The following is a 12,636-nucleotide window of genomic DNA, read 5'->3' on the forward strand; positions in this document are numbered from 1 at the left end:
GCAGTACATAAACTGTATCTGAATTTTGGTTGTTGTGGGTGTCTTTGATGTGTACAGTGGTCATTTTTATTCAAAGGGCTGTAAATCTAGCTCAAGTTTATCTTAGCATGACATAGTCAACTTCAGGGCCGGTTTCCACAGACAGCACTTTTGATGGTCTCACGAACTTCATTCAGAGAGTTACTCACCAGCGCTCGTTGTAAGGTTACGATACTAAAGTTAATTTCTGCTTCCCTCGGTAATTGTAAACCGTTTGGTGTGTTTTAGATGGCTCTGTATACTTAATATTTTGCTTTGATTCAAGGAAATATCACCAAGAAAACATGAAAGTAGTGTAAAGAACTCATGTCCTTGCATCAGCGCTATCTTGCCCCTTCAAGGAGAACCGACAGATACTCAAACTCTTTTATCCCTTCAGCTATCAGGCTGTTGAATGCTGAACAATTCAAATTGACTTACTGTATGGACTGTTACTGTACCCTAAGGTAACCTGTCAGGTCCATTCACCTTATGTATCTATTTATTAGATACATTTCTGGCGTCAAATTAATTAATTTCTACATTTGCTAGCCCTGGCTTCTCATTTGGCGACATGTTCGTCTGTTGAATTGTTGTTACTGACATGTGAATGTAACTGTCTGAATGCTGCTGTGCCTGTGTTTGTTCTCTGATTATTGTCTTGGCGTCTCTCAATGACTCAGAAGGCTGTGAAACTGAATTGCCCTTCTGGGATTAATACAGTTGTCTAAATCTGAATCCAAATCTGAAGACTGACGTCTCCTCCACCATTGTTGTTGACAAACTCACGTCCTGTCTCGATTCTGATTGGTCGGTAAGGAAGACGACATTGATAAGTTTACCGCTGTTCCAAAAATTGAACTGTTTTCAGCTGAGCGACACTGTGTTGGTTTTGTATTGAAAACAAGTGCTGCCAGCACAAACAGTGTTTTCTGTGGACACAGGCCCTTAATCACATAAAATGTTATTTTCCAACAACAAAATTGTGGCTAGTGAAAATGCTGACTGACAAGTTACTTAGGAAAACCACTAGCCACAGTGGCTGGTGAGCAGAGAAGTTAATGTCAAGCCGTGATTGTGACTAGAGGTGATTAAAGGAACTATACCATCTGTGAGAGACACGAGTGGACACAAAAAAAAACTAAGTCAATCATACTAACTGCAAGCAGTTAGAGGATTGATGAAAATACTTAATAAATAATTATGTGAAAATGCCTTTCAAGACTTTTGTAGAATTTCTGAAAAGACCATAACATAAAAAAAACGATTCTGAGTTTAAAATAAACTAAAAAAGATATTTTTAAAAACTTTGGTCTCCTGCATAATAAAGATTATTAACCGGCCAATCATCCTGTATGCTTACATAAAGGCTTATTTAGCTTGGGATATCCATCTGAGCTCATTTGTTGAAGATGAATCATTATCATTTCAGCGAAGCACATAACTCTAACTGTCTAAAGCAGAATTCATAAACGGATAACAAAGAGTCAGGTTGCATCTCATTTTGCGGAAATGGTCACAGAGCTACGGAAGATAAAGATTTAATTATCATAATTGTATTTCTGCAGGCATTCGGTATTGGAAGGTCAGATAGAGATTGGCACTGTCGTTCCGCTTGATAGAACCCAAGTGCAATGTGACTGTGAACTGAAATAAAAGGAAAGAAGATACCCAAATATCTCCTGTGTAACAGGAGCTGATAAACCTGTGCTCACAGTTCTGATAAACACACTGGGGAGGAAGTCAGACGGATGCTTATAGCCAGGGGACAATGCACTTCTGTGATTCAGACAAAATTGAAAGAAAATCAAAACTCTTGCAGTTCTGTGTTTTAAAGTTGACAGAAGTTCTGTGTTTGAAAATGAGCATGTGATAATTTAATGCTACTTCTCTCACATTTTTTCTGTATGTGATGTGTTAAGAAGGATTTCACTGCTGTTAAAGAAAAAAGTGTTCTCATTCAGTACATATATGTATGTGTGTATGTGTATGTGTCCCTGTGCCTTCTTATATTATCTGTGATAAGGCAATATGTATACAGTACAGAGTATTAACTTTAATAACAGATTTAGCTGAAATATGTGTCTTTAATTTGGTGTGTTTGTGTTTGGTGTATACGTGAGTATGTGTGTGTGTGTGTGTGTGTGTGTGTGTGTTTGTTTGTGTGTCAGTATGTGAGTTTCCGTGTGTATGGTTGATATCACTTAAACGTCCACCCCAAGGTGGTGCTGTGCCATTACCAATCAATGTCAAGATTTTCCAAAAAGCAGACACTGTAGGACTCATTCTATCTCTCTTTCTCTCTCTCTCGCTCTCTCTCACATACATACACACCCACACACACACACACACACACACATACACATAAGAGTTGCCAGTTAACTCGAAAATGAATGATGAATGTGTGCATGTGTGTGTGCCTGTGTGTATATGTAACAGAGGGAGAGAGACAGAGGAAACTAGATAAAGTTTTTGCTCAAATTATACAGCAACTTGAAGGTGTCTAACAGATTTGTGCAGAGCATGTAAGCACAAGAAATCAAGTCAAGTATAATGACGGTTTTAAGTGAGGCCAACAGATAATCCTTTTTCTATCCACACTCCAGTGATCTTTGCAGTGCTTGCTGATATTGCACGGACCATACACTCAGTTTATATCCAAGGCATAAATTGATTTGACATGTTACAAGAGAAGGCAACATGGAACTCTGATCCTAATAGGCACAGAAAGCATGCCACAGGCAATTTATGGAATCCATGTGAACCATGCCTACACCTCCTGATCCAGGCATTTTATATGAGTGGGGCTAAACTTGGTAGGGACATGCATACATGTTTTTTTCCCCTGCATTATTGTATGTGTGCCGACTACCCCAATCTTTAACAGACTTGATAATATTCTGCTACTAATGCTTCATAACACACGGTTTTGAATCATACATACCACTATATAGGACATACATTATAATCTTTATAAGGAAGTTAGGAACCATGTGTACAAAGCGAACTTAAACTGAATGGGATATGTGATTTAAGTTGGAGAGAGTGCAGGAATATATTGCATTGGGTATACATAAATATTTGACAAGCAACAGATGGAAAACTCAGCCTTCCCTGCCTTTTCCTATCCTCCTGAGAGGCCCAGGTTCATGTGATGGAATAAGAGAGTAACAGAGGAGGGCTAAATAGCAGAGTTCTAGCCTTGAGACATGCCTTGAGTCAGCCCTGAGAGGCAAAAATGAGGACTTGACTTACTTCAGTTCCTGAAGAGTCGACTTTTCGAGAGGCTTGTAGATTCATACACATTTGAAAAAAAAGGAATATTGTCAAACTTTAAAAATAATAAAATAATAAATATTATAATCAGTACACATGTCATGGCTCTACCACCACATTTTGCAGCTGTTATCAATAGATTTAAATAGTTGTATCGGCTAAACCTAGAAGCTACTGTTTTTTTTATATATATATATATTACTCATTATTATTAGTTATGCAAAAAACATTCAGAAATGATTTTGCAATCATTTTGACTGCTTATAAAACTGATACAAATGTTGTCAATGTGTTTTGTAAACACACTGCATGCACTCTGCTTCATAATCCTTAGAGTGCAATTTAACTTTTTAAAACTGAGGTTGAACTTTAAGATGAATACAGCACGATCAACCTCTGTGTGCACTCAGTTTTAATGATTTGTGTTTCTGGTCTTTGGATAAACTCTAACTATTTTCCCCCGTAATAGTACAAAGCCCTTGAGCTAAACTGAAGTTTGTAAACCAACTTAAGGATTTGATGTTACTTCTGTTCTTCTAAAAACCTCAATTTATTTTTCAATATAATTTTGAGTCACTTATTTTGTTCTGTGTGTCTAGATGTGCATCTATGGCAGACATTATAGCAAGCGTTTTTTTTTAACATCAAAATGTAAATGGCAAATGGATTTGAGCTACTATAGTACTTTTCTATTCTTCTGAATACTCAATCCACTTTTTACACTGCAGGTCACATTCACCCATTCACACCACACTCACACACTGATGGAGGAGGCTGCTATAGAAAGCACCTATCAGTAATAAGTAATCCCATTCATATATTCACATGACGCTGACGCAGCAGCGGGAGCAATTTGGGCTTAAATGTCTTGCCCAAGGACACTTTGTCATGTGACTGCAGGACTGCAATAGCACCCTACCAAAACAAGCTTTTTCCACATACCTGGATTTTTTTCTTTTCAACATTCAAAGAATGACTCACCAATCTGTTGCTGAAGCTACTTGTAACCAAAATCCATCCATCCATTGATTTATCCTTGTAAACAGGTCAAAGCTCATCCTTAAAGAATTTCAATTTACTTTGATTTCCAGCGTTACCTGACCACGTACATATGATGATGACTTTCATTCATACTGTAGCTACAGCTGTTGTTTAGACTGTAGATAGTAGTGATGAGTCGTTCGTGAACGATTTGTTCAAAAAGAACGAATCATGGGTGAACGAACTGAACTGAATCACTTACTGAAAAGAGTCGTCCATATCTCAAATTCAGTTGCGCTCTCCCGTCTCTCTCTCTAGACTATAAGAGTCGCTCAAGCCCGCCCTCCCTCTCCCTTTCATGTCAGTGATACGTACTGACTGAACCAACAGGACGGAGTCGGTCGGGAGCCCTGTGTCGCTCAAGCCCGCCCCTACATCTCCCTCTCATGTCTCGAAAATTGAGGAAGTAGCAAATATTTTATATAACATTTAGGTGTTGTGAAAATGTATGTGCTTTTTATAGCTGCTGTCGGTTTGCAAATGGCTTATTTACCCAACTTAATTTCACTCAGCTGACTGTTTTAGTAGCCTATGTGTGTGACTCGCAGTCTCGCACGTTCACTGAACTGTAGTACTGCAGGAGTCCTGATTCTCTTTCTCCCGCGGCATCAGTCAGTCAGTCAATCATTCACTGAACGTACTGAACGGGAGCTCCGAGTCTCTCTCTCCCGCTCAGTCAATCAGTGATTCGTTCACTGAACATACTAACAGAACATTTGGGGAAAATATACATGATTGTTTTAGCAGCTTTCAGTTTGCAAACTGGAGCTTTATCCAACTAAATTCTCAGCTCATTGACTTATTATTCACCACCGGCCGTTCTCAGTACGATCGCGAGAAGAACTAAACGTTCGGCCGTGTTTCAGCTTATGAAATTCTGATTAGCAGGCAGAGCTGCGGAGAAGTACTGAACGAATCGGTGAACAAATCTTTTGATCAAATCACTTTACTGAACTGATTCTACTGATTCAGTACACTGAAATAACTGCTTTTCACATCACTAGTAAATATCTTATATACACAGTGTGGCTCATTGAAAACACATGGCAACAATTCACAAATATCCTTAGCACAGCTTCTGTATAAATACATCTTCTACGGTATGTTGCCCCTTTATATGTGTGTGCATACACAGTAAGTCCTAGAAGCTGTGTACATAAACATATTGCATTCATGTTTGACTAAAGTGACAGAACATTGTGAAATAAGTGAATCGTTACATTAAGGTCAGAAATAAATTACAACCAAGACACATCCTCTGTCCCTGTTGTACATTTAAGTGGCAGTTATTAACCAGTGATTAGACAGGCTCTTGACAAGCAAATGTCAGTGGAATGCTAACCAAGGGAGGGATACATTAATTATAGCCATTTTGCATGAAATATAGCTACAGTGGTTTCTTGAACTAAATCTAGTTCTTGACAAATTGCTGAATCTCAAATACTAGCTAATCTACTAAAGGTCCAATAAAGTCAAGGGGCTGAAGGTGAAAACTTCTGCTAAAACACTCAGAATGGCCCTCAGCTTCTCTTCTCACTTTAAGTCAAATTAAAGTGTATTCACCATTCTGTAATGTCTTTATATTCAGCTACCTTTGATTGGACACAAAACGTAGTAATGATAAAAATCATTTATTTTGAAATGTATAATTAAGTAGCAACAATACAGAACAGCATGAAATAAGCTAGTAGAGTGTGTCACTTTTTAATATTTATTTTTCTTTAAATTGGACTTTTCTTTGTCCATTCTTTTCCCCCTGTCTAGCCATATACTAGCAGCATCTTTTCCATATCAGCATGGCCGTTGGGATGTCAGTGTTGGTCTGTTATCTCTCTTTCCACCACCTAGGTCCAGAATAGAATATCTCTTAACTTGTGTATGCAGGATATTATACAAACATGTATAGACCTGATTCATCCTACAAACCTTCAAAATGTAATGTTATTTAATTCAAAATCACAAGGTTTTAGATTGATCGGACTTATTATTAATTGCCTCAACTGTTCTAGTAGTTATGGGCTTATGTTTGCAAGTTTACTACAATGACGTAAATGATCACGCATCACCATTGTTCTTGTGTGAAGCCTCACAGAGCAACAGCAACTTCCAATATTTTCTTTTCCTTTTTTCTAAGTTAGCTTACTTGTCCACTTTTTCTACTACTACTAAACGTATCACTTGATTTTAGTTTGACCAAGGTTAATGTGGTGTTGTACATTATTCTAAATTACATGTTATGAATGCTTCTTGGTTAAGGGCAGCATCAGTAAAGAAGAAATCCATATTTAAAAACTCAATTATAAGCAGGTTTTAATTGTGTCTAGAAAACAGCATTCTACATTAACTGAACTATTGTGCTTGGAGGACAGGTGGAAGGCCCATCCATCCATCCATTATCTATACCTCTTCTCCCATTTGAGGTCTTGGGGGGGCTGGAGCTGATCCCAGCTGTTAACCGGCAAGAGGTGGGGTACAGGAACCTCATTGCTGTGAGGCAACAGCGCTAACAACTGCACCCCCGTGCAGCTTTGGAATGCATTATTTGAGGTCAAATTGAATTGCTTCTGTTTGGCATACGCAAAAAAAATAGAATATTTTGTACCTCATTCCTGCTATTAATATTAATATTTTTTATGGACATAAATGTTCATTGACTTATGTCTAATGTGAATGATGTTGAATTGTGTCATTTTGTGTGCAGCATGGGTGAAGAGCCCAGGGCAAATGTCTCACTTAGATAAAGTTAATCTCCCCCCCACCTCTCTCTCTCTCATTTGAGTGCCATGCATTTTTCATCCCTCTATTTGTAGGGTTTGAATCGGTGTTGTACTTTTGTCACTTCGCGTTTTCCGACAAAATTCAATAAATCTGTTTCTTTTGTGTGTATTTGTGGTTATGTGTTTTTTTTGTGTGTGTGTATGGACAGAGAGACCAACAGATGCTTCCCATTTACTCTGTTGCTGCACAGTAGGAAGGGGCCTATCTATATTTAATATAATTCTATCCATAATTCACAGACCAAACCTCAGTGCCTTTCTAGTGAGCGACTCTTAATGGGACAGGACATTTCTTCTATTTTCCTTCTTACTCAGTCTCACTCTCATACCCTCCATGTGTCCATGTTTTTCATCAAGTTTTTATTTTATTTTATCAAAACAGTGTGGCTCAAATGGCTGTCCTAATTAGCATTCCAGTTTTGTTGTTATAAGTCTTTATCAAGATGGTCCAAAAGTCCATTTAGAATCCAAATGGATATGATTGTTTCGTACCGTGCCCGAGCACGATTGCTTCACCCTCCCCTCTCCTCCACTGGTCTGCGTTCACATTAGTTACATTGTTCCATACCCAAGTGCACTTGCATATGTACTCAGTCAGATACAGAAGGGGGCGGTATGCACATAGTTGGTTTGCAAATCTTCCAAAAAGCAGAAAGATGAAGAAGCAATCATCGCAACCAATGGACTAAGTCCATCCCGCTAACTGTGGAGGTTTTTTATATTTCTGAGATGCAAACAACTTTTTTTCCTATTTCCACATCAGCAGTGCAGCTCAGAGGACAAAATGGGCCTGTGCTGAGCGGATATGACAGTTTTTTGAAGCGACAGGAGCAGTTTAGAATTATATGGCGATTCACTTCCTTGTTTGAGCGCAGTCTCAAGTTCACATCTCCCGTGGACTGTACTCGAGTACTCATGAATCGTGACTGAGACCGCCTCTTCAAGCTGATTCGGGCACAGTACCCGAGTACTGTACAAGTACGGTACATTTGTGTTCTCACTGATTAAATGAACAGGACATTGGGGTCAAGCACACTCGGAACCAGGTCCGGGTCCCTAGTGAGAAACCGCCCTTAGAGATAGATGTTCCCATAACCCAGAATCTGGGTAATCTGGTTTTAACTATTACAGTGCGTTTCAACTACACTTTGGATTTGAGGATATTATTAGAAGTACATGCCGCTGCAACAATTGCCTCTTGACATGTTAAAACACTCACAACTTCAACTTTGTTGTCCCTGAATGGAAATTTGATTTGCAGCCAGGTAAAAACAATAAACATACTAACACAGGCACATAGACTCAGACAATAGAAGAGGTGCTGCTAATGAAGGTTAAAGAGACAGAGCCACCAAACCCCCCTCAGGTGTGACATCAGTACTGACCCTGCTTCTCTGCCAACCAACCACACCTACCACTGAAGACACTTAAATGACTCCTCCTCAATCATTATCATAACATGCTGTGTCATCTCTAACTCTTTAAAAACTTCACTTTGGTTTATGATGATAAACCCAGAGATTGCAAAAAAAACATGATTTTCTAAAGGCTTTTGACCAGATTTTTTCACTTTACCTCAAACTTGTGAAAATGAGACACTTACTGTAGCTGAATGGACTGTAGGCTTCACTACCCTTCAAATCATATACATGAAAGAGTCATGTGGGATCAGAGATGTCAAGGGGTTATAAAAGGGATAACACATGATCCAAAATTATGATCTATCAGCAGATTAATCAGTGTTCTAATTAACTAGTAAGAATATCTATTAAGTATTTAATCTATTGAAGTTACCCATCCATATCAGATCTTTCAGATTCCCTCCCTCTCACTTTCTCCAATAACCTGATGTATAGTAGCTCTGCAGCCGTTTTAATCTTGCATAATAACCCCCACCCACCCACACACACACACACAGACACTCTCACACACACACACACACACACACACACACACACACACACACACACACACTCTTTTAATCTTGATCATAAACTTTCATTAAGCAGAAAATATCCTATTAAGATTATCTCTTCTCAGGCCTCCACCCCCACACCTTTTATTTCCGCTCCTGCTCGTGTCCTTTTCTCTCCAACCCACCCTCCTCCCGCGGGCTTTGGTCAGTAATTACGGTGGATTCAGGTTCTATTCTCACCTCCCCCAGGCTTTAGGTACCTTCACAGACTGGTCAGCAGAAGCCTGCAGCCTAACAGAGACACTGGGTAATGATTCACCTCTCTCTTCAAATACACCCCAAAGGATCAGGTGTCCACCCATACAGATTCACTTTGTCCACTCAAATGCTTCTTCTATATTTATTTGTTTCCTCCATGCATGTGTCTTTTGGTCTTTTCCATGACTACATGTGTGCACCTTTTACAACTGACTTATTGCTTATGGGGATGGACATTCAACTCATTTTACTTCTACTTACTCAGTTTTATTTGTGTTTCCCTAAAAATGTTGGTATGACAAAAACAAGTCATAGGTGTGCACTTGTACTTGGACATCTCTATTTCAGTGTATGGAAGAAGCACGTAAGACACTGGGATATGAATTTCCACTGTTTAAGGGGCACAGTGTGAGACGGAATATATTAATAAACCTTATATTGAAGTATGGCTGTCAAAGCCTCCCTGATACGACTGCTTGCATTCCCACTATGAGCGAGTTTATGCATTACCACAGAAGAGCAGCATGAAAGTCATTCCAATAAATACAGAGATTTCCTCCTGTAGTGTGTTGGGCTCAACACTACTTTTTGTGTAAAAGTGATTGATTAAAAAAAAACATAAAGTATTGTTGTGAAAACAAGATCTGTACAAACTGACTAAACTGTAGTGACAGCAGTTTGTTTATTCCACTCTGCTAAAAGGTGTTCTGTACAACACTGGGGTTTCCAGTGGGATAGATCGTTCAAACTGAGTGAGTAATTATGTCATATAATAGAATGTGTACAAATGCTTCACTCTAAAATACTTTGGGACTTGTTAACACTGAAGGGGGAGTGCTTAGTGAGTTGAGGATAGAGATACTGTAGAGATCTCCTTTATCATAAATAATGGCATGAAAAGCATTATGGGAAATAACTTTCGATAGAGGTTTAACAAACCTTAAACCACAGACAATCAAGCCTTCCTCTTATGTTAGCTTTATGTTACTATCTCTTATGTTAACGGGTCGGTTTTGACCAGTGTCTTAAATCAGCCAACAAGTATTTAACATCCAATTTGTTTCTTACCTCTTGATTACCTTGTTAGGCTTCCTTATTAATGAAAAGATTGTTTTTTACATTTTTGGTGTGAAACCCCCCCCCCCCACACCTAATATGTAAGATATATATTGAATCAAATCATAACATGACCTTACTATGTCATTAGGGACACATGTTATGTTGAAGTGTTGGCTTTTCTGACAAAAATGCAGCAGCCAGTAAGTCCTCCTTCAAAGTTTAGATTCCGGTCCAGAATGGTCTGTTTTTTGTTTCAAGGCAGTTTTAAGGCACCCACACACACCGCCGTTTTTTATGCCCCTACCGGTTGCCAGGTGTTGCAGCAATGGAAGCGAGCAAGCGAAATTGTTCAGATATAACTGATTCTACCCAACCAGAAAAAGCCTCAGCATTTTGTTATTTAGCCCTATGACACAGAAATGTGGTAAAACTAAGATAAATATTTGAGCTGCTTTTGAAAAACAGAGAGGTTGGAATGAAGAAATGTTTCAAGCCTGATGAAGAGCTGGCTAAACACTGAAGCTTACGTGTCCACGACCTAGCTACCCACGTGCCCATCGACTCGAAGGAGTAGGGGGCAGCTTTCTCCAATGTTTTGAATTTGGACTGCAGCACAAATTTTAAACGCTAAATATCAGAGTTACATATTGCTCTCTTAAAGAATAGCATTGGTTTATAACTGATAAAAATGTAATGTTGATTTGGTCGAGAATTTGCTCATGTTTTCCCATTTAGGAAAAGACTGCATTAACAGGCATGCATAACTGCAGAAAATCTCTATGCACACTTTTGATGTTCAGCTCTTTTTCCCACTCTAATATACAATGTGCACATACTCAGAAAAACATGAGACAATCTAATGGTGTCCTCTGACATCGAGGTGAGTTACTTCAAAGGGTTTCGCTCAGAACTCTCCCGCCTCTGATACCTTAAACAACCCCCCAGAGTGTTGGAGTGTTGAGTACACACACTCTCACATACACACTTTTGTGTACACACGCTCATGCACCTCAGCAAAAAATACGTTGATTGGTCCCAGTGTAGAGCCATTGAGAGAAAGAGTCAAATACTCCAAGAAAGAGAGAGAAGATTGTTTCCCCCCTTTTGAGAATATATTTAATGGCTTGTTTCCTATTAATTCTTTCCTTTTCCATGCACTTCCTGTCGTGCTTATATTGCTTACACATTGTAACCCTTGTTTTATTAGTGCAGAAACCCTCTAACAAGCTTTACAGGCTCACTTCTGCAGAGAATCCTCCTGGTATATAGACTGTATATATATATATAGACATCACACTCTAAGTTGTCAACCACAAAGTCAGCAACTTAAAAAGTAGAGGAGTGACAAAGTTTAAAGGCTCCACTAGTCCTCACAGAACTACAGTCAAAAAGCAGAGCCTTTGTTCTTTCTCACACATGGTTTGCCCTCGAGCAGGACCAAAAGGGATGAAGCCAGATGCTTATACCCCTTGAGGGCTTCAGAAACTGTCTGTTTTTGATCTAACACAGTACCAGAAGTGGGCAACACAAAACTGACTTCTGAATCCAAAAAGCCTCTAAAAGGCAAGAAGGGAGTTCACTACACTTCCATGTCAATATTTAAACCAAACACATCTGTTGGATAGAAAGGGTGGTATGTCTAGACACTGACAGATGAAATCTCAGGTCAGCCAGTGGTCAAAAGATACAACCTCTGTGTAATGTCAAAGATAGCCAATGTGTAAATGCTGCAGGAAATTGGCTGGAGCATTAAAGCCCCTGGAAATGTAAAATGAAGCATCCTCAAAACTCTTGAGTGAAAATAAACATTCACGACTATTGTAAAACCTTAAAAAAACATCTTATTTTTCAGTTAAGAGCATTTCTTCGGACTGCGTGGGCATGGCAACTCACATATGTCGATCATAATTTGTCCCACAATTTGTCAAAATTTTTTCTCCCTCATTATGTAAAAATAAATGAGAGCAGCGAGTGTGGGAGTGCTTTTGCATGACTTCAGCAATTAAGCCCACCACAACGCAGCCTGCTGTTTTTTTACAAATGCACCGCAAGAAAAGTTGTCAACCTCACTGGTGGATGTGCAGCTAAGAACAGCAAACACAAGCGTGAAGGCTGAGCAGTAGTATTTTTGTATTGGGCGGTTCATGTGTGTATGTTTTAATCATTGGTTTGGAATTTATTGCATAATAAATCTCAGAGCTTACACCGCCCACTTAACACCCAACATCTGAAAATCTTCAAACACTTAAATGATGATGGATTTGGTTTTCCAGTAACTCTTTGTAACTCGTT

Source organism: Labrus mixtus, chromosome 9, assembly GCF_963584025.1.
Source record: "Labrus mixtus chromosome 9, fLabMix1.1, whole genome shotgun sequence".
NCBI classification, from domain to species: domain Eukaryota; kingdom Metazoa; phylum Chordata; class Actinopteri; order Labriformes; family Labridae; genus Labrus; species Labrus mixtus.